The following is a 20,714-nucleotide window of genomic DNA, read 5'->3' as shown; positions in this document are numbered from 1 at the left end:
TCTAACTTAATTAATTGAAATACATTAAGCAGAAATAGACACTGTGTTCCGATGTTTTATGTAACACCGTCTTATTACTTCTTCTAATGGCAACTTAATTATCGTGGTTTAACTTTTACATTTTGTATTTTTGTGTCTGTTTGCTATCGAGGTAAGGATGAAGGCTCTAACACGTTTCATAAAATATCATTTAATAAATATAATCATCGCAGAGCCTGTACGATTTCACGTTGTTGTCGGACCATGAAAATACAAAACGACCCTTATCTCGACACGTCTACTTGCAGCACGACCCCAAAGAGGTTGACAACATCGAAGGGCATTGATCAAGGACTCGTGACTCTTGCATTATATTATGACGGCTGTCTGCACATTCGATGAGTCATATTTGCTCGGCCTATCGGTAGGCATATCAACGTCAATGGCTTGTAGTCCCGACCATAGGTAGGCATATCAACGTCAATGGCTTATAGTCACGCCGATAGGTAGGCATATCAACGTCAATGGCTTGTAGTCAAGCCGATAGGTAGGCATATCAACGTCAATGGCTTGTAGTCACTTGGCCGATCGGTAGGCATATCAACGTCAATGGCTTGTAGTTGGCCTATCGGTAGGCATATCAACGTCAACGGCATGTAATTGGCCTATCGGTAGGCATATTCACGTCAATGGCTTGAAGTTGGCCTATCGTTAGGCATATCAACGTCAACGGCTTGTAGTCACTTGGCCTATCGGTAGGCATATCAACGTCAATGGCTTGTAGTCACTTGGCTTATCGGTAGGCATATCAACGTCAATGGATTGGAGTCACGCTGGCCTATCGGAAGGCATATCAACGTCAATGGCTTAGAGTCACGCTGGCTTATCGGTACACATATCAACGTCAATGGCTTGTAGTGGCCTATCGGTAGGCATATCAACGTCAATGAGTTGTATTGGCCTATCGGTAGGCATATCAACGTCAATGGCTTGTAGTGGCCCATCGGTAGGCATATCAACGGCAATGGCTTGTAGTGGCCTTTCGGTAGGCATATCAACGTCAATGGCTTGTTTTGGCCTATCGGTAGGCATAACAACGTCAATGGCTTGTATTGGCCTATCGGTAGGCATATCAACGTCAATGGCTTGTATTGGCCTATCGATAGGCATATCAACGTCAATGGCTTGTATTGGCCTATCGGTAGGCATATCAACGTCAATGGCTTGTATTGGCCTATCGGTAGGCATATCAACGTCAATGGCTTGTATTGGCCTATCGGTAGGCATATCAACGTCAATGGCTTGTATTGGCCTATCGGTAGGCATATCAAAGTCAATGGCTTGTATTGGCCTATCGGTAGGCATATCAACGTCAATGGCTTGTATTGGCCTATCGGTAGGCATATCAAAGTCAATGGCTTGTTGTGGTCTATCGGTAGGCATATCAACGTCAATGGCTTGTATTTGCCTATCGGTATGCATATCAACGTCAATGGCTTGTATTGGCCTATCGGTAGGCATATCAACGTCAATGGCTTGTATTGGCCTATCGGTAGGCATATCAACGTCAATGGCTTGTAGTGGTCTATCGGTAGGCATATCAACGTCAATGGCTTGTATTGGCCTATCGGTAGGCATATCAACGTCAATGGCTTGTATTGGCCTATCGGTGGGCATATAAACGTCAATGGCTTGTATTGGCCTATCGATAGGCATATCAACGTCAATGGCTTGTATTGGCCTATCGGTAGGCATATCAACGTCAATGGCTTGTATTGGCCTATCGGTAGGCATTTCAACGTCAATAGCTTGTATTGGTCTATCGGTAGGCATATCAACGTCAATGGCTTGCAGAGGCCTATCGGTAGGCATATCAACGTCAATGGCTTGTATTGGCCTATCGGTAGGCATATCAACGTCAATGGCTTGTATTGGCCTATCGGTAGGCATATCAACGTCAATGGCTTGTATTGGCCTATCGGTAGGCATATCAAAGTCAATGGCTTGTATTGGTCTATCGGTAGGCATATCAACGCCAATGGCTTGTATTGGCCTATCGATAGGCATATCAAAGTCAATGGCTTGTATTGGCCTATCGGTAGGCATATCAAAGTCAATGGCTTGTATTGGCCTATCGGTAGGCATATCAAAGTCAATGGCTTGGAGTCACGCCGATAACGATCTTCTTAATTCTCAAGTTAAAAGAAATCTTCCAAAGCAAACGCCTGAAAACACTATAGTGTTCACATGTATTGCCAAATCTTCATGCAATTTTAGCATAACGTTTCAAATTTGGTCACTTTGGATCAAAAACATGGTCACTAAATCAAAATAAAGGAAAAAAAATCTTTCAAACACTGAAGATGCCACATGTATTACCAAATATCATGTTTACGAAAAACATGCAAGAATATGAGCAGTAAATATGGATCGGGGGAAAAACTTCAACAGAAATCCTGATGTTATTAATTAGTGTGTCATCAATGTAACAAACATATTATTTATTGCTAATAAATGCATAATTATGAAAAGAGTTAATATTGATTGTTTACTTTAATCTGCCATACTGAAAGTATCTTCATTTTCAGACTGAGTTACCAACAATTCGGATCGATCTTGTGTTCAAGGATTTTTGTTCTTTAAGGTTTGTAAATGTTATTGCAAGTAACACGATTACTCTGTATTTTTTTGTATTTTTTTATACATAAATATGGCAGTTTGTCGAATTGGTTCATGAAGACGAGCCCGGTTTGGTAGGGCAGGCAGGAGACAGGCCGGTATACATGACATGGTATATACGGACCATAAGGATCATGGACCATATGCCCAGACAATACGGCCCAGATTAGCGGACCATACGGGCCAGGTCGGCGGACCATACGGCCCAGATTATCGGACCATACCGACCACATGTTTCTTCACGTCATGTATATTATTATAAAACACGAATATACTACAATACTGTGCTACTATTGTACTATAAAGGTGTTTAAAATAAACAAAACGGGAAATGAAACGTTTGTGTCATATTTTTGCAATAGTTATTATAACTCCCAGATTTTAAATTCATTTTAATGTTTTCTTGAACTATTCATTTAAGCAGTACGCATCACGCAAACATGCACTTTAATGGACAGAATATATTTTCATAAAGTTGTAAATTAATATTAATTAAAATTAAAACATGCCGCGTGGTGAAAACGGTAATAAAAAAATATCACATAATTATAAAATTTAATACATGTCGCGTGGTGAAAACGGTAATAAACATTTATAACATAAATATTAAATTTAATACATGCCGCGTGATGAAATATATTATGATTGCAATAGGGGTACTCGAATAAGTGACTCGTACGTTTGTATATTGGATACGCCCTATTTATGACACCTACTGATTGATCTTATCTATTACAGTTATTGATAATATACCCTTATGGATTAACACGTCTGTAAGTACCAATTAAAGGTAAAGTGTGATAATCGTTATAATTGTAGACAACAACGGACAACAACGGCTTATATTTGCACATCCGGTGCGCTATTTATAACATTAATATTGATTGATGTTGATATTTACACTAATGCTTATAGAGTGAGCACGTCTTTAATTACTAATTAAAGGTAAAGTGTGACAATCATTATTATTAAAGACAATATAAATATCAAGTATGGATATGGTCTTACCATATTCGAAAAAAAATGCCCGCGCCTCCATGTTTGATTTGCTTAAGGAGAATTTACTCCAACTCAAGAGCGGTCACTTGTGACAAGTACCAACGGTGGCATCATATCCGATGTGGAAACACCGGGATATCGACCGAGGTATATGACGAAGCGGTTCGAAATCAGGATGAACTGCGTTTCGTATGTATGAGGTGTCGTCACTACGATACCTCTGATGATGACATGGATTTAAATGAAGTCATCCACGTACTGCGGTCGCCTGGTGAACCGACGGGCATTGAAGCAACACAGGCTGCTCTGTTGTTGCACGAAGAGTCAGGAAGTGGGGATACTATGGACGCGGTGTGAGCAGATCACTTAACGTCAATGTTTGACGTTAGTCGCTCTGAGCGTTCCATGGAATCGAAATTAGATGAGACGTAAGTGGGCCGATTAAAAATTCATAACATTAATTACATAACATCATTCCTATGTTTTAAATCATATTATAGCAATAAATTATAATGTATCACTATAGTCATATATTATATATAATATACATATATCACTTACTCATTTGTTAATTGAATAAATTAATTGGGTGGACAAATTAAAAAGTTATCATAATTATAATATACAATAATAGATCAAACAAATACAAATATTTGTTGTTCTATACAAATAATAATAACCTTCCTTTGCTTAACTTCTTATTATAACAACAATTATAATTGTTCTAATTTACACTTTAGTTCTATATAACAACAACAGCATTTATTCCGCAATAAAGCTTATACAAGCCCGCTTTATATATGCATTATTCAATTTATAGTATGTATCGCATACATATTTGTTATTTGATTCAATTAATTTGGTATTATTCATATTAATTAATGTAAAGTAATCAACAATGATTTCTTTCAGTGACTTCAACGATGAAACCGTCACGATGTCGTACTAGATGGTACACCTACGTACACTGTGGTGGATGGTGGTTCCAAGAAAGGTTCGCGGAAGCTAGTAACCAGTGAAGGCTATGCGTTTGTGTTGAAGAGAACCCTGGTCTCTGGTGTGACGGAGTGGCGATTTAGCGTCCGAGGAAAGGGAACTGGTTGTCCGGCGGTCATCAAGCAAACTGAGGATGCCTTTGTGAAAGGATCACGGGGAAACAGTCACCCAGCAAATCCCGGCCTTCTCACTGCTGTTCAGAACGCGAAAGAGGTTATTATATTAATGTATCTGTCATAAAATGTCCAAACATTTTGATTTTATTAGTTCAACGTCGAAAGTATACAGGACTTAGAACTAATCGAACTCTTTATTATCATGTGTTTCGCTTTTAATTACAGAATTAAATCGAATGTTCAATCATTTTTAATAGTTGCTAGAATGTGTTTCGCTTTTTATTACATATCAAAGCGGCAGCTCGAGGTGACATGTTCGAGAGTGCATCCGTCATTGTCCGTCGTGTGTTGGAGGAATTACATGTAAACGACCCAAACCTACCACCCGGTGCTCGAAACAGTGAGAAGAATCTGTGTAAACTCGCCAACAGGTGTCGCAAGCACATGCGACCAACAGACCCAGTATCGACAGAATTTGAGGTAAGATAGATCCCATTCGTTCTGTGCATAATAGTTTAGTTAAAACCTATTTATTTTAGCTCGATTGCATCGAACGCCGTAGGCTTATATACACGCTTTCGAGTCCTATAAATCGCGGCTATAAGTGGCAACTTAAAAACAAATAGATGACGTTCAATATATCACTAATTCCATATTTTGTTGATTATTTTTACAGATGTTAAGGGGTAATGTACAATAGTCTATTGAATTTTTTTTTCAGCTCGATGAGCAGTACCTGAGCGATGCGCTCAACGATCCCTTTTACAGGGGAACGGTCACGGTAAAGGACCAGAAGCACGTGATTCTGGCGACTGACTCGCAGTTGGAGCTGCTGGCGAAAGCTAAAACCTGGTACTTGGACGGAACCTTCAAAGTCGTGAAGGCGCCGATAACGCAGCTATTCTCAATACATGCCTTCGTGAAGTATGAAGATGTGGTGAAACAGCTGCCACTGTGTTTCGTTCTCATGACTGGGAGACAACGAAGGGATTATAAAAAGGTAAATATTTTATCACGTATTTGATAACTAATGCTATTTTCAGTATGGTTTATTTTCAGTTATTTTCAGTTATTATTGATATTATTATAACCATCTTTTCAGGTGTAGCAGAAAGTTAACTCGCGTAAAATATTTGATAACTAATGCTATTTTCAATATGGTTTATTTTCAGTTTTTATTGATATTATAATTCTTATCATCATCTTTTCAGGTGTTGCAGAAAGTAAACTCGCGTCACATATTTGATAACGAAATCTATTTTCAGTATGGTTTATTTTCAGTTAGTATTGTTTGTTTATTAATCTTTTCAGGTGTTGCAGAAAGTGAACACTCTTCTCAGTGAACCGAAAGTAACAACGTTCGTTGTTGACTTTGAGGCCGGTCTATGGCAGGCGTTGCGCCAAGTCTACAAGGATCCCGCAGGCCTTCGACTTCGGCCAGGCAATGTGGCGAAAGTGTCAGGAGATTGGACTCAGTACGGGGTATGAGAGTAAGGATCGAGTATATAAGTTGCTACGGAAGTGCTTCGCGCTCCCTCTTCTGCCACCAGCTGACATCCGTCCCGCGTTCGGTAAAATAGAGGAGAAAGGCCAAAGCGAACAACTAGCCCCCTTCTTCGCCTATGTTGAAAACACGTGGCTGACGAACAACGTATGGGCAGTTGACAACTGGTCGGTGTACGGAAGATCAGTGAGGACCAACAACGACGTAGAAGGCTGGCACAACCGCCTTTACCGGCGGGCGAAGAAGGGAAATCTCTCATTCTACCTGCTAAATACCCTGCTGTTTGACGAAGCTAAAGAGGTGCCTATGCAGTGCAAGCTCATCAAGGAAAAGAAATTACATCGTCATCAGAGTAGGCAGACCTGTGCCACCCAAGGGCGTTAGTGCGCGGCTTGGGACCGCTATGGGAAAAAAGAGATTAGTACAAGTCAGCTTCTAAATGAGCGCTGTAGACTGTACGGACCTGTGTAAATGTGCACGTGTGTTTGTTTGTTTGCTAGTGTGAACGATTGAGTAAAAAGGTATATATCTGTTTGTTTGTTTTGTTGTATATAATAAATATTTGTTCTTATACATTGCGAGTCTAGATCTCGAAATTGTTATGAATATAGTTTATATATATATTTGTTTTATGTGTTTGTTTTTTGTTTGATTGTATGTATGTAATAAACCTTTGTTCTTGTACATTCGTTTGCTCACATCTCACACAATTGCTATATATGTTTTTTTTGTTTTACATATATATGTATTTGTTTAAAAGTATTCTATATATATGTGTGTCTGAAATTGATGTGTATTTTGGATGTCGATATTATAACAAACAATAAAGGAAGTTACAAACGTATCCATATTTGTGTGCTTACATGCTTGAACATGAAATACTACAATTTTAATATTTTCTTAAATTTTTTCAATCAATATTGAAGGAACACGAAAGAAATATTAATTAAGACATGGTCCGTATGCTTCCCAAATCTGGGACGTATGGTCCGCAAATCTGGGCCGTATAGTCCGAGTATCCTTACACGATGAAATCATATAAAACATGCTTTAATGAACATGAAATACTACAATTTTAATATTTTCTTAAATTTTTTCATACAAAATTGAAGGAACACGAAATAAATATTGATGAAGACATGGTCCGTATGCTTCGCAAATCTGAGCCGTATGGTCCGCAAATCTGGGCCGTATGGTCCGCTAATCTGGGCCGTATAGTCCCTAATCCCATGACATTGGTCGACATACGTAAGGTCGTTCATACATTTGCAAGGCCAACTGTCAAAAGTTTTTCACCGTCCGAAATATCGTGCCACAGTAAAAATGACAATGTTAACAAAATTAATATGAAAACAAGTAATATTTGTTCACTTTGTCATTTGGCTGGAATATTACTAATGGTGCTGCAATATCATTTGTGTCTATCGCACGAAGGTCTAATATGTGTAAGACGGATATACCTTGCATGCTAGTACCTCATTTTACATAGCACTCATCTACAGGAAATATGCAGGTTACCTTGCATGCTTATACCTCATTTAACATAGCACTTATCTACGGGAAATATGCAGGTTACCTTGCATGCTAACACCTCATTTTATAAAGCACTCATCTACATGAAATATGCAGGTTACCTTGCATGCTAATACCTCATTTTACATAGCACTCATCTACAGGAAATATGCAGGTTACATTGCATGCTAATACCTCATTTTATATAGCACTCATCTACAGGAAATATGCAGGTTACCTTGCATGCTAATACCTCATTTAACATATCACTTATCTACGGGAAATATGCAGGATACCTTGCATGCTAATACCTCATTTTATATAGCACTCATCTACGGGAAATATACAGGTTACCTTGCATGCTAATACCTCATTTTACATAGCACTTATCAACAGGAAATATGCAGGTTACCTTGCATGCTAATACCTCATTTTACATAGCACTTATCTACGGGAAATATGCAGGTTTCCTTGCATGCTAATACCTCATATTACATAGCACTCATCTACGGGAAATATGCAGGTTACCTTGCATGCTAATACCTCATTTTATATAGCACTCATCTACGGGAAATATGCAGGTTACCTTGCATGCTAATACCTCATTTTATGTAGCACTCATCTACGGGCAATATGCAGGTTACCTTGCATGCTACTACCTCATTTTACATAGCACTCATCTACGGGAAATATGCAGATTACCTTGCATGCTAATACCTCATTTTACTTAGCACTCATCTACGGGAAATATGCAGGTTTCCTGTAAAATTGCTTGCCTTACACAGCCATGACACCATTATTTTCCTTTATAGCATAACATCAGAGCTAACAGGTGCAAAGTATTGCAACATTATTTTGTTTTAATCTTTTTGTTTGTTCAAAGATTAGTACCTTCGAAAATATGATGACCGTATTTCTTTGATTGGATAGCATGAACACGGGTAATGAAAACAACATACTGTTTACTTGTGAAAGCAATTTATTTGTTCTTATCGAAGGAAAAATCCTTCTATGATACATGTTACCATTTTAACGCTTAACATATACTGTATGAATTGCATTGGTCATATATTGTGAAGATACAGAGTTTCCATGGCAAAAACATCTTCTGTACCTTCTATATACAGTATCATGGAACTTGACACGTCGACAATTATTTGAAAGTGTTTAGTATTATACCGTAACATGCTGTAAATTCAACATGCATAAACATTGATTCATGGAAAAGACAAAGACACAATATTGTAATTGTACACACATTAAATGTGAGAAACGCATCTAAGTTCTTTTTTAATTAAGAAATTCTTACAAATAAATTATCAACTGTATTCAGGTCAATTTAGACGTTTGTTTTAAACATTTTGAAAACTATCGATAAATCTTTCAATATACGTGAATGTATCAAAAGTTTTAAAGAGAACTTTGCATTGCCTACACAAGATTACTGAAAATTTGAAAATACGCTGGTCAAAAATATCAAACCAGGTTAAATCACCTTTCGCGAGTGTACAATTTTACAAAACAATAAAATTTTAACATACACTGAGGGCATAACATTAACCTGGACTCTGACAACCTGCAAACCAATGTGGAAAGAATGATTTTGCGATACCATATTCTGTATTTACATAATTACACACACTATTTACAAACACACTCTTTTACATGACACTTAAAATGGGGCACACTTGTCAGTTATATCACTATGAGAGAGCAGGCTATGTATTTATGTATGTGCATTATAAAGAAGCAGCACTCTGGGAAAACCAGGCTTAATGCATGTGCTTACAATGTTGTTCAAGATAAGCCTGTGCAGTCAAGTGCTTATAATCTTGTTCCAGATTAGCCTGTGCAGTCCGCTGGAACACCTAAGGAAAGACATTTTTAACCCTCATAGAATTCTTCCTTTCAAAAACATTCCTTGTAAACAAAAATCCCGTCTAGGTGGACAGTGTTTCCGCTGATTAGCCTACGCAGACTGCACACGTTTATCTGGGACAACACTTTATGCACATGCACTAAGCATGATATTCTCAAAGCGCCACTCATATGAGCATGTATGTGAAGTTTTGCAACATCTCTATTAAAGTAGGAATGCTGCTGATGGGTAACTAAGTTGTCTACAAGTAAAAAATGAATATTTATTTACATATTTTATAGATTATTTTTGTTTGTATAATCATATGTTTCCGCATACATTCATTTAGAAAATGTGGGTATGTTATACCTTACGATTCACACTGAAAATATCAACATAAAGCTTGTTAATATTTAAATTCACATTCAAAATGTTTTAACATTGTAACATGAAATAAAAATTATGAAATTTGTTTCACAACAGACAAAAACCACTAATGCTACATAATTATACTAGATTTAATTAGAACTGCATATATTAGTAAACATGTTATGTTATTATATACATTTGCAATCTACTATTAAGCACTTAAAACTACATTTCCAACAACCATGTGAACAATGCTAAAGTGTATAAAAAAATATGTATAAAATAATCACCTATACTATAATTATACATAAATCTTTTACAATTATATTATCAAGAAACTAAAATGCTAAATTAAAACCTAATCTAAAACATTGCGATATAATGAGAAGTAATTGTTACAAAAATGTTGTAAGCAACAGTAAAGCATGTCTAACTTAATTTATAGACACAGCATGCCTAAACAATAGAGCATAAAAACGGTAAAAAATAAAAAATAAAGCAAATGTAATGATGACAATATATGTATATTAATATTTGATTTATTAAAACTGTACCTTTTCAGTTTTTTAGAATCATTAACATAACATGGAATCTTACTGTTCACTTTTCAATTCCACTTGATACTTGGTTTAAATAACGACTTCCTTTTAAAATTGAAGTAACAAAACTAGCCTGTTCTAAAGGAATGTATGTAAGCTCACACTTTTAGCAAACAATCATTTTCCATACCAAATATTACAGGCAACCACAGTTGTTTTTCATGATTTAATCCTTTATCAAACACATTGGCTAAAATGGATCATTCTTATCACAATTTTTGCACTAAATAATTATAGATAGCCAAATTAACATCAGACAAATGCTAGACTCTCTCGATAATTTGAACTTGTAAAATATGGTTCTTTAAAAAAGAAATCACAACAGCCAAAGGGCAAACAACCACATGAATAAATAAATAGTTGCCAAATTTTAATTTAAGTTATTCTTTTATTTGAAATGAAGGTTATATGAATGGTTCTGTATCTACAAGTGACACATGTAAACTAATAAGAGAACATAGAAGAAAAACCCATGCAAATGTATATGGGGATTAATGTTGCTTAATTTCTGGATATGAACCGAGCTCGGTGAAAAGGCTGTTGAAGGCATGTGCATATAGTGTCATCCCAGATGAGCCTGTGCAGTCTGCACAGGCTTATCAGGTACGACACTTTCTGGATTTAAACCAAAAATATCATAAAACTAGAATTGTCCCTGATTAGCCTGTGTGGAGTGCACAGGCTAATCTGGGAGTGTGCATATGCATTAAATGACCTTTTCACAGAGCACAGCCCATATTCATATTTATGAAAAAATACAGCAATATACTTAATATTCAGCTGAACAAATAAAACCTTGGGAAATATGATATGTTTTACAAACAACTAAACATGACGATAAAAGCAAAGAAAGTACAATATGTTTATCTAACGGTAAATGTTAAAGCTTACATGAGCACTTTAAAAGTGATTAATATGAATACAATGATGACAAGTAGGTCAATGGTAATGATTATCTTGGTGAAAAACACTTAAGAAACAGGCCAGGATTTAACGGTGATGATAATTATGGTGACATTTGCGAAAAGAATATAAGGTGAATGAATTAAAAGAAAATAGACATAAAAAACGAAAGGAATAATGATAGTTTTAATGGAAAAAACCACTTCCAAATTTCAAAAATACAAAAAAAATCAACCAATATTATAGCATAAGGAATGAAATAATTATTGCCTATTAAAAAAAAAAAATGCCTCAGTTGACATATCACTATACAGATGTATGTAGAATGGGTATATGTATATACAATGTCCAAGCTTCCATATATACGCAGGTATTGATACACACACGTATGTACAATGGACCTCCCCTCACATAAGTCAAGAAGTCAACAGGTTACATATTACACATATGAGTTAGTCTCTAGGAAAATTGGGCTAAATGCATATGAGTAAAGTAATTATCAGATCGTCCTGTGCAGTCAGCACAGGCTAATCAGGAACGGAACTTTCCACCAAGCCTGGGTCTTTGTTTAGAAAACACTTACTTTAAAAGAAAAACTCAATAAAAGTGGCAAGTGTCATCCCTGACAAGCCTGTGCAGTTGGTCTGTGCATACTGCACAGTCTAATCTGGGATAGTACTTTGAGCATTCAAAGAAAGCCTGGTTTTTCCCAGAGACATGCTCATATATACGTCAGCTCACAACCCCCAAAGCAAATTAAACAACCAAAAGTACTTGTATAGGTAAACCATTGATAAAACAAACAACCAAAAGTACTTGTATAGGTTAACCATTGATAAAACAAACAACCAAAAGTACTTGTATAGGTAAACCATTGATAAAACAAACAACCAAAAGTTCTTGTATAGGTAAACCATTGATAAAACAAAAATGCATAATAAACAATATATTACTGGATTATTTATAACAATTCAGTAAACTTCATTTATAGTATACATAAATCTTACGTTTTGTGTTCCCTATAAAGACTTAAAAAACAGCAAACTATAGATCATACTCTTAGTTCACAATATTAAAATAATGAGCTAAAAAAGCAAATAAGTTACATGTAAACATGTGTAAAGAGTACAAATAAACATAAGTGAAAATAATTTTTTATGAAATTCCTATAAGACCATTGTAACCTGGTCATTGCACAGTACATAAAATTATGCCAATGTGAACCAATGAAAACGATGATACGATCTATTGTATATGCTGGTTTAATTTAAAAAATAATATAAAATGGTAAATAGAATAGAATAAAGAATCAGTTGTAATTGAAGCAACACTATTACTGTACGTATTAGTAAAATTAATATATAATCAGCGATAAATGCATGTTTGCTGCGCATCTCTGAAATGAGCTTTCTTTATCAGACTTTAAGAAATGTACAACTGGAAGTTTATTTATACATAAAGGACTCGACATTATCTCATTGTAACAATACACAGATTTAACACATTAAAAGCTTCCATCCATAAAATTTTGTGATATTTTATATCATATATATGACAAGTAAATAATTTATTTTTACATAGAATTTAAATAATTGATCGTATGTTAATTTCCACTACAGTTCTATGTTTAAGGGTCACATCTAAATACAAAAGCTAAATGATCTTAAAACTGTACAAAAAGTGAAAAGTAATTCATTCACACTCTAGAATAACAAACTTGAAATTGTGACTGCATGGCACAATCCAAAGATTCAAGTACATCGTACAATAAACAAGACAGCTTGTCATGCTATAATGCACTTAATTGGTCCATACGCTTGCATAAAATACCAGCAAAATGAGAATTAAATAACATTAATTTGAACTAAATCCACTACACCGTTGCCTCCTTTGATTCATTTCCATACTTGCTCTTTCTATCACCATAGAGTCCTATAAATGAACCGTCCTCGTTAAATTTACTGACGTCAAAATCTCCCCCATACTCTTCGGTAATATCTTCATCAGAATCGTACGGTTTCACACTTTCAGACAGAGAGAGCTTCTTCGTCCGTGTCAGGTGCATCATTGTAATCGTCATCACCTCTGCAACAGAAAAATACCACACATTAAGTCAAATTTGGCCCCTTTTGTTTTTTAGCCAAATTCTTTAAAACCAAAAGGCTTAATTCATGTGCAATGTGCATCAAAAACAAGTATCTTCCCAGATGAGTCTGTGTAGTCAGGCACAACACTTTCTGCATTTCTGGAATCTTTTGATTAAAGCAAGTCTCTGTTAAACAAAAATCCAGCGTTGGTCATCACTGATAATCTTGTGACACATCGTGGACTGCGCAGGCTAATCTGGAGTGATACTCGACGCACATGCATTAACCCATTTATGCCTAGTGGACTCTCCCATCCTTCTAAATTGGATCAATTTATTTCCAAAATTAGGGATGTCTAGTATATTTCTTTCTATATTTAGAATATTTCTTACAGAAATTCCTTTCAGCAAACAGTGCAGACCCAGATGAGACACCCCTTCATGCGGCGTCTCATCTGGGTCTTCGCTGTTTGCCAAGGCCTTTTTTCTAGACGCTAGGAATAAATGTGTTAAGCCTTATTTCCACCAAGAGCGGCTAAATTTGGAGCTTTGATGCTAAGAAAATTGTATACAACAATGTAAAAGCCTGTACTGTAGAGCTCTGAAGACTTAAAATTGCACTGAAACAAGACAGTAATAAGAGTCTGTCAGGTTGCTACAACTATGTTGACAAATAAAATAAAACAGGTCTACTTATATTGAATGGTTTAATAACCCAAGCATAAGTAGCATGTTAGCTCTCTGTATATTTTTTTAAAGTTATAGCTTTATTTCAGACTTATAAAATAATCAGCAGATACATATGTTGTCATGAAATGTTTTTAAGCACTATTATTGTAGGAAATTTAAAATACTGAATCCACGATACAGTGGACATTGTTTTGTAGCAACTTACATTCTTCCCACATCATTGAAGCCATCGTTCTTTAGTTCTTCAACTGGGTTGTAACCAGCTTGCTTCTCTTTCTTGTCCACTGTAAACAATAATAACACATATGAGATGCGTTCTGGGAAAACAGGACTTAATGCATGTGCTTAAAGTGTTATCAAAGGTTAGCCTGTGCTGTCCACATAGGCTTATCAGGGAGAACACTTTCCATTTTATGTTATTGTTTATCAAAAGAATGTCTCTTTTTTTAAATAAAAAAATTCAGTCTTGGCCAAAAGGTTGAGCCCCAATAAGCTTGTGCAGACTGCGCAGGTTCATCTGGGAAACAACTTTAACCCTTTGCATGCTGGGAAATTTGTCGTCTGCTAAAATGTTGTCTGCTGAATTTCTTAAATTAGCATTGTCTTCGATTTTTTTCAAAGAATACTATCAGAATAGCAAACAGTTTGGATCCTGATGAGATGCCACGTTCTGTGGCGTCTCATCTGGATCCAAACTGTTTGCACAGGCCTTCAAAATTCGGTTCCCGCACTGAAAGAGTTAAGCCTGATTTTTCTAGGACAAGGCTCATATAAATTAATGATGTATTGATTTCTCGTGTTTTATATAATCCATGATCATTACCATAACCTGACATAGAATAATTGTGTACGAATGTCAGCAACTCAAAACAGGCTTATGAAATGCACAGAAGAATTCATCCGACAGCAGATACTATCTTTCTTTGAAATTAAATCCTTTCCCACTTAGAAGCAAAGTGAAAATGGCTATTTGCACACAGCATAAAACCAGAAAAGCCTGCGAGCAACTCGCAGTCTGTTCAGGTTGTATGCTGTTTGCTTCTCATCAGTATCTAAGGGTTGAAAATGAAGCCTTTAAAACTTGAATCTAGTAAGAGGTCTTAATTAAATACAACTTTCAATGAAACTACATATGCCTAAAAATACGTATCTAAGTGGTAAAGGGGTTACAAAAGTTTCTGACAACTCTTTATCACATTTAAAACAATATACTTACATAGATAGGTGCCACCTCTGTTCCTGTACTTGAAACTCACTATGAGAGCTATTACTATAAAATAGATAAGGATAGCCAGGATGAGAGCTATAAACCACAGGTTGAAGCTGGCCGTTGTTACCACTGGCTTCACAACTGAAACAGAAATTAAATGTGTCTTGTTCTGAGAAAACTGGGCTTAATTCATGTGCCTAAAGTGTCGTCCCAGATTAGCCTGTGCAGTCCGCACAGGCTAATCAGGGACGACACTTTCGGCTTTAATGGTATTTTTAGTTTCAAGGAAGTCCCTCCGTACCGAAAATCAAGTTTAGGCGAAAAGTGTCGTCCCTGATTAGCCTGTGCAGACTGCACAGGCTAATCTGGGACTACACTTTAAGCACATGTATTATGCCCAGTTTTATCAAAAATGAGCCTTGCTCTGGAAAAAGGGGGCTTACATGCACAGTCTGCACAGGCTATTCGGGGACGACACTTTCTGCCTATACTGGATTTTGTAAAGAAGAGACCAAATTAAAATGCAAAATTCCATAAAAGCAGATAATGTATTCTATGTAGAGAGTGTCTTCCCTCACTAGCCTGTGTGAATTGTACAGGCTAATATGGGACAATACTTTACACGCATGTACTAAGCCCTGTTTTTGCAGAGCACGGTTCAAATGTTCATATAAATACAAGTTTTCCAGCATTAACTTGGTAAATTTCTTCTACAGCGTTGTCACAAAAGTGACATATATCCAAGCAAAGCTTTGTGATTTATATTCAAGGGAAAATAACTCAGGAATGTATGGAATATTGGGCTTGAGAAATGTGGAAGTAAAAACCCTTTACAAAATAATCACACTTTATCCACATTAAACAATCTACTGAAAATGAGACTACAAAATACCACTTCCGTAATACTTTGTTTGTAATGGTGTAACTCGCACTGGTGTACTCGCACTGGTCAATATTTCGAGTTAAGAATAAAATTTCTAGATATAGAAATTTAATTTGTGAGACTAGAAACAATCTTCATAACAAGCAGGTAAGGCAACTCACTTGGTGGATCTACTTTCTCTCCAGTGACGGTGAAATTGCGCTCCACAGAGTCATATTTATGTGCCACAACAACCTGGAATAGTTTGTCTGTAGTCAGTACGTTGTACAGGTCATACTGGGTCTTGTCAGATGCCTCGCGATCTACTTTCGGTATCGTGATGGTCAGATTCTTGCCAGATAGAGATACGGAGAAATAGTCCCTGTACATGTCTGTTGGCGGAAGCTGCTCTCGTACTGTAAATAAATATTGTTGAGAATGTCTTACAACACAGAAATTGAGAATAGCAAACAACTCACAGGCCCATATAATAACATAACAAAGTTTAAAATGAACAAGATGTGTTTGTGAAACACTATGTCCCCCATATATTTGACCTTTAAATTTGAAGGATAACCTTGACCTCTCACCACTCAAAATGTGCAGCTCCATGAGATACACATGCATGCCAAATATCAATTTGCTATCTTTAATATTGCAAAAGTTATGGAAAATGTTAAAGTTTGACGCAAACCAACAAACAAACCAACAGACAGGGAAAAAACAATATGTACCCCATTATAATCTGGGGGACATAAAAATGCAATTTTGCTGTTTGTATCTAGAACCCTTTCCCACTTGATACAGACTTTGATGTGTTTTTAGTCGCTTAGAAAATTTAATTAGATTTTAGACCGTTTTTAATGGATTACATTTTTAAAGGCTTCATTTCCAACCCTAGGATACTAATGAGCAGCAAACAGCTTAAATATTCAACAGAATGCGAGTGCTTGGAGGCTGTTCTGGTTTTATGCTAATTCATTAAGCCATTTTCACTTTACTCCTGAGTAAAAAATTATAACAAGAGCACCGCCTTGCGGGTGCAGACCGCTCATCTATTTTCTTTTTAAAGGTGAAGGGACTCTCATTTTCAATCACAAAGGAGGGAGGGGTGGAGTGAAGAGCGGTGCATTGTGTGGGGGTGTGGACATTTATTACATTTTTTTCCAAAAATGCGAAAAAAAGGAAAAAAAAATCGGGGGGGGGGGGGGGGGGGGGGGGGATTCTTGGGTGCGATGGTTGGACGGTATTTCAAACATAAAATAATAAAAATAAATATTTGTGTTTTTTAACCGTTTCATAGAAAAAAATGGGGGGGTGAGGTGGGGGGGTATAGTGTGAGGGTGTGGTGGTCATTTGTGAGATGATCTTATAAAAAAAAAAAAAAAAAAAAAAAAAAAAATAGGGGGGGGGGTTGGGGGGGGCACGGGCGATGGTTTGGGTGGAGTCTATTGTGGTATGTCAGGTAAGAGTAGTTTTGTCAAAGTATCAATCAAATCTAATCATAAATAAAGAAGTTATGGCAATTTAAGAGAAATTTAATAATTTGACCTTGAGAGTCAAGGTCATTCAAAGGTCAAGGTAAAATTCAACTTGCCAGGTACAGTAACCTCATGAAAGCATGAAAGTATTTGAAGTTTGAAAGCAATAGCCTTGATACTTAAGAAGTAAAGTGGATCGAAACACAAAATTTAACCATATATTCAAAGTTACTAAGTCAAAAAAGGGCCATAATTCCGTAAAAATGACATCCAGAGTTATGCAACTTGTCCTTTTACTGTACCCTTATGTAATTTGCGAGTGTTCCAAGTAGGATAGCAATATCTATGATACTTTAGGGGTAAAGTGGACCAAAACACAAAACTTAACCAAACTTTCAATTTTCTAAGTATAAAGGGCCCATAATTCCGTCCAAATGCCAGTCAGAGTTACATAACTTTGCCTGCACAGTCCCCTTACGGTAGTTAGTAAGTGTTGCAAGTATGAAAGCAATAGCTTTGATACTTAAGGAATAAAATGGACCTTAACACAAAACTTAACCAAAATTTTCAATTTTCTAAGTATAAAAAGGGCACATAATTCTGTCAAAATGCACGCCAGAGTTATCTAACTTTGCGTGCCCAGTCCCCTCATGATAGTAAGTAAGTGTACCAAGTTTGAATGCAATAGCATTGATACTTTCTGAAAAAAGTGGACCTAAACGCAACACTTAACCAAAATTTTCAATTTTCTAAGTATAAAAAGGGCACATAATTCAGTCAAAATGCAGGCCAGAGTTATCTAACTTTGCCTGCCCAGTCCCCTCATGATAGTAAGTAAGTGTACCAAGTTTGAATGCAATAGCATTGATACTTTCTGAGAAAAGTGGACCTAAACGCAAAACTTAACCGGACGCCGACGCCGACGCTGACGCAGACGCCGACGCCAAGGTGATGACAATAGCTCATAATTTTTTTTCAAAAAATAGATGAGCTAAAAATGTAAACACTAAGATAAAATTCCACAACATTTAGTGAAAGATGCATGACCTAATTTCTAACTTAGTTTTTAACCAATTTATTTAGTTTAAACCAATTAATTTTAGCTTGATTGCATAGATAGCCTAAGGCTTATTTGAAACACTCTGGAGTCTGTTTCCTAGACTTTAACCTGTACTTGGTGTCTATGGGGGAGATGTAAAGAACGCTCCCACAGTGGGTATCGAACCCGTGATTACGCCTGAGCAACTTCAATGTTAAACTTGTAACTGGGTTACATGAGAACAGATGCTTTACAAGTAATGAAGTTGTTCATGGCAAATGCCCATGGAAAGCAAGCCTCCTTCATTAAAATACAAATTTGCAGCTGAATGTCTGTTGACTATTTCAAGTGCAAGAAAAACCTGGTTATAAAGGCCTATCAGAAGTTGAGTTTTGGTCGAGGTTCAAATTGGAACACAATGCATAGCAATGCATTTCACCAAAAATTATGATTTTGTTTGCTTGTGAAATGAAGTTGCAAATGAGAAACTTTTACATTTGTAACCTAAATTAATTTTAAGTTCAACAATTATTTGTACACAATTTTGACAAAAAAAACACAACTGTAATCATGGTTCTGATGTTGTGAGGTTCCTTTAACAGGTATTTTATGGCGTTGGAAAAGACCCATTCTTTAAGCAAAGTCGTAAAAGAAAAATCCCAATTTGAAACAAAAACAACAAGAGCTGTGTTTGTGAAACAGAATGCGCCCTACTGCGCCGCTTTGAAGCCATATATTTTACCTTTGACCTTGAAGGATGACCTTGACCTTTGACCACTCAAAATGTGCAGCTCCATAAGATACACATGAATGCCAAATATCAATTTGCTATCTTCAATATTGCAAAAGTAATGACCAACCTTAAAGTTTTGGGACACACAAATACAATGACAGACAGAAAGAAAGACAGGCCTAAAACAATATACCCCGATCATTCGATCCGGGGGCATAAAAATCCAATTATGATTTTTTTTGATTTTTTTTTAAATAGGTGTCTAATGATTATCATATATCCATTTTATTTCAATTACATCTAACAAAGTTTATAACCAAATTTTATGATTTTGTTCTTTTAATTTTATTATTGTTTTTCCCACATCAGAGTACTTTTCGGGCAATATATATTTCCAATCCTTAAAAAAAAAATGGTCAGAAAATATGCCTGTTTTATACCCAAGGGTATCGCCCCCTACCAATGATCTCCTGTCCTTCATTGGGCCCACTCTCTGCGACCTTGGGCCGGTACCAGTACCATTTGAAGGCCATCTGGTTCATCCAATCAGCGTCTGTTGTGGCGTCCACTCCTACATTGATCACACTGTCAGGCTGCGTGTAGTACGTGTCATTGGGAGGGAGTGTCAGCTCAATTTTACCTACAAGGACAAAAATACAACTTGTTTGAAATTATTTTCTTTTCATTCTGCCAAAGTATTACACATACTGGAAGAAAAAAGATATGGGCCGTGCTCTGTGAATAGGGGGTTTAATGCATGTGCGTAAAGTGTCGTCCCAGATTAGCTTGTACAGTCTGCACAGTCTTATCAGGTATATCACTTTCTGCTTATATGGTATTTTTCATTTACAGAAAGTCTTTTCTAAGCAAAAACTCCAGTTTAGGCAGAAAGTCTCGTCCCTGATAAGCCTGTGCAGACTGCAAAGGCTAATCTGGGACGACATTTTACACACATGAATTAAACCCCCTTTTCACAGAGTATGACTCATATGTCTACATAATAGGCACTATCACAAGCTGGAGAATGAGTGGTAAACTGAAAAAGGTTCTCATCTTTTTAAACCCAAATTATTTTTCAGAATTTCTTAATATGATACAA

The 20,714-nt window shown here is 36.4% G+C and overlaps 2 protein-coding genes across 12 annotated transcripts in view; both read right to left on the bottom strand.

The window, feature by feature from the left end:
• LOC127858464 (neurofascin-like) overlaps positions 1–20,714 on the bottom strand; it is a 254,106-nt gene that overhangs the window by 92,033 nt on the left and 141,359 nt on the right. For 4 of the 11 annotated variants that reach the window (XM_052395649.1, XM_052395651.1, XM_052395650.1 and 1 more), the window contains exon 20: positions 9,654–11,406. The exons of 1 other annotated variant lie outside the window; for it this stretch is intronic. The gene's annotated coding sequence lies outside the window, so the exon portion shown is untranslated. Of the gene's footprint in view, positions 1–8,746; positions 11,407–20,714 lie in introns of those variants that run through there. 6 more of the 11 variants (XM_052395655.1, XM_052395656.1, XM_052395654.1 and 3 more) reach the window with 5 other exon arrangements.
• The window catches only part of LOC127857451 (uncharacterized), a 295,553-nt gene that overhangs the window by 235,544 nt on the left and 39,295 nt on the right, over positions 1–20,714 (bottom strand). The gene's annotated exons all lie outside the window — the stretch shown is intronic.

This window comes from Dreissena polymorpha, chromosome 14 (assembly GCF_020536995.1).
Source record: "Dreissena polymorpha isolate Duluth1 chromosome 14, UMN_Dpol_1.0, whole genome shotgun sequence".
Lineage (NCBI taxonomy): Eukaryota > Metazoa > Mollusca > Bivalvia > Myida > Dreissenidae > Dreissena > Dreissena polymorpha.
The sequence above is the reverse complement of the archived record's forward strand: the minus strand, read 5'-3'. Positions and strand labels throughout refer to the sequence as shown.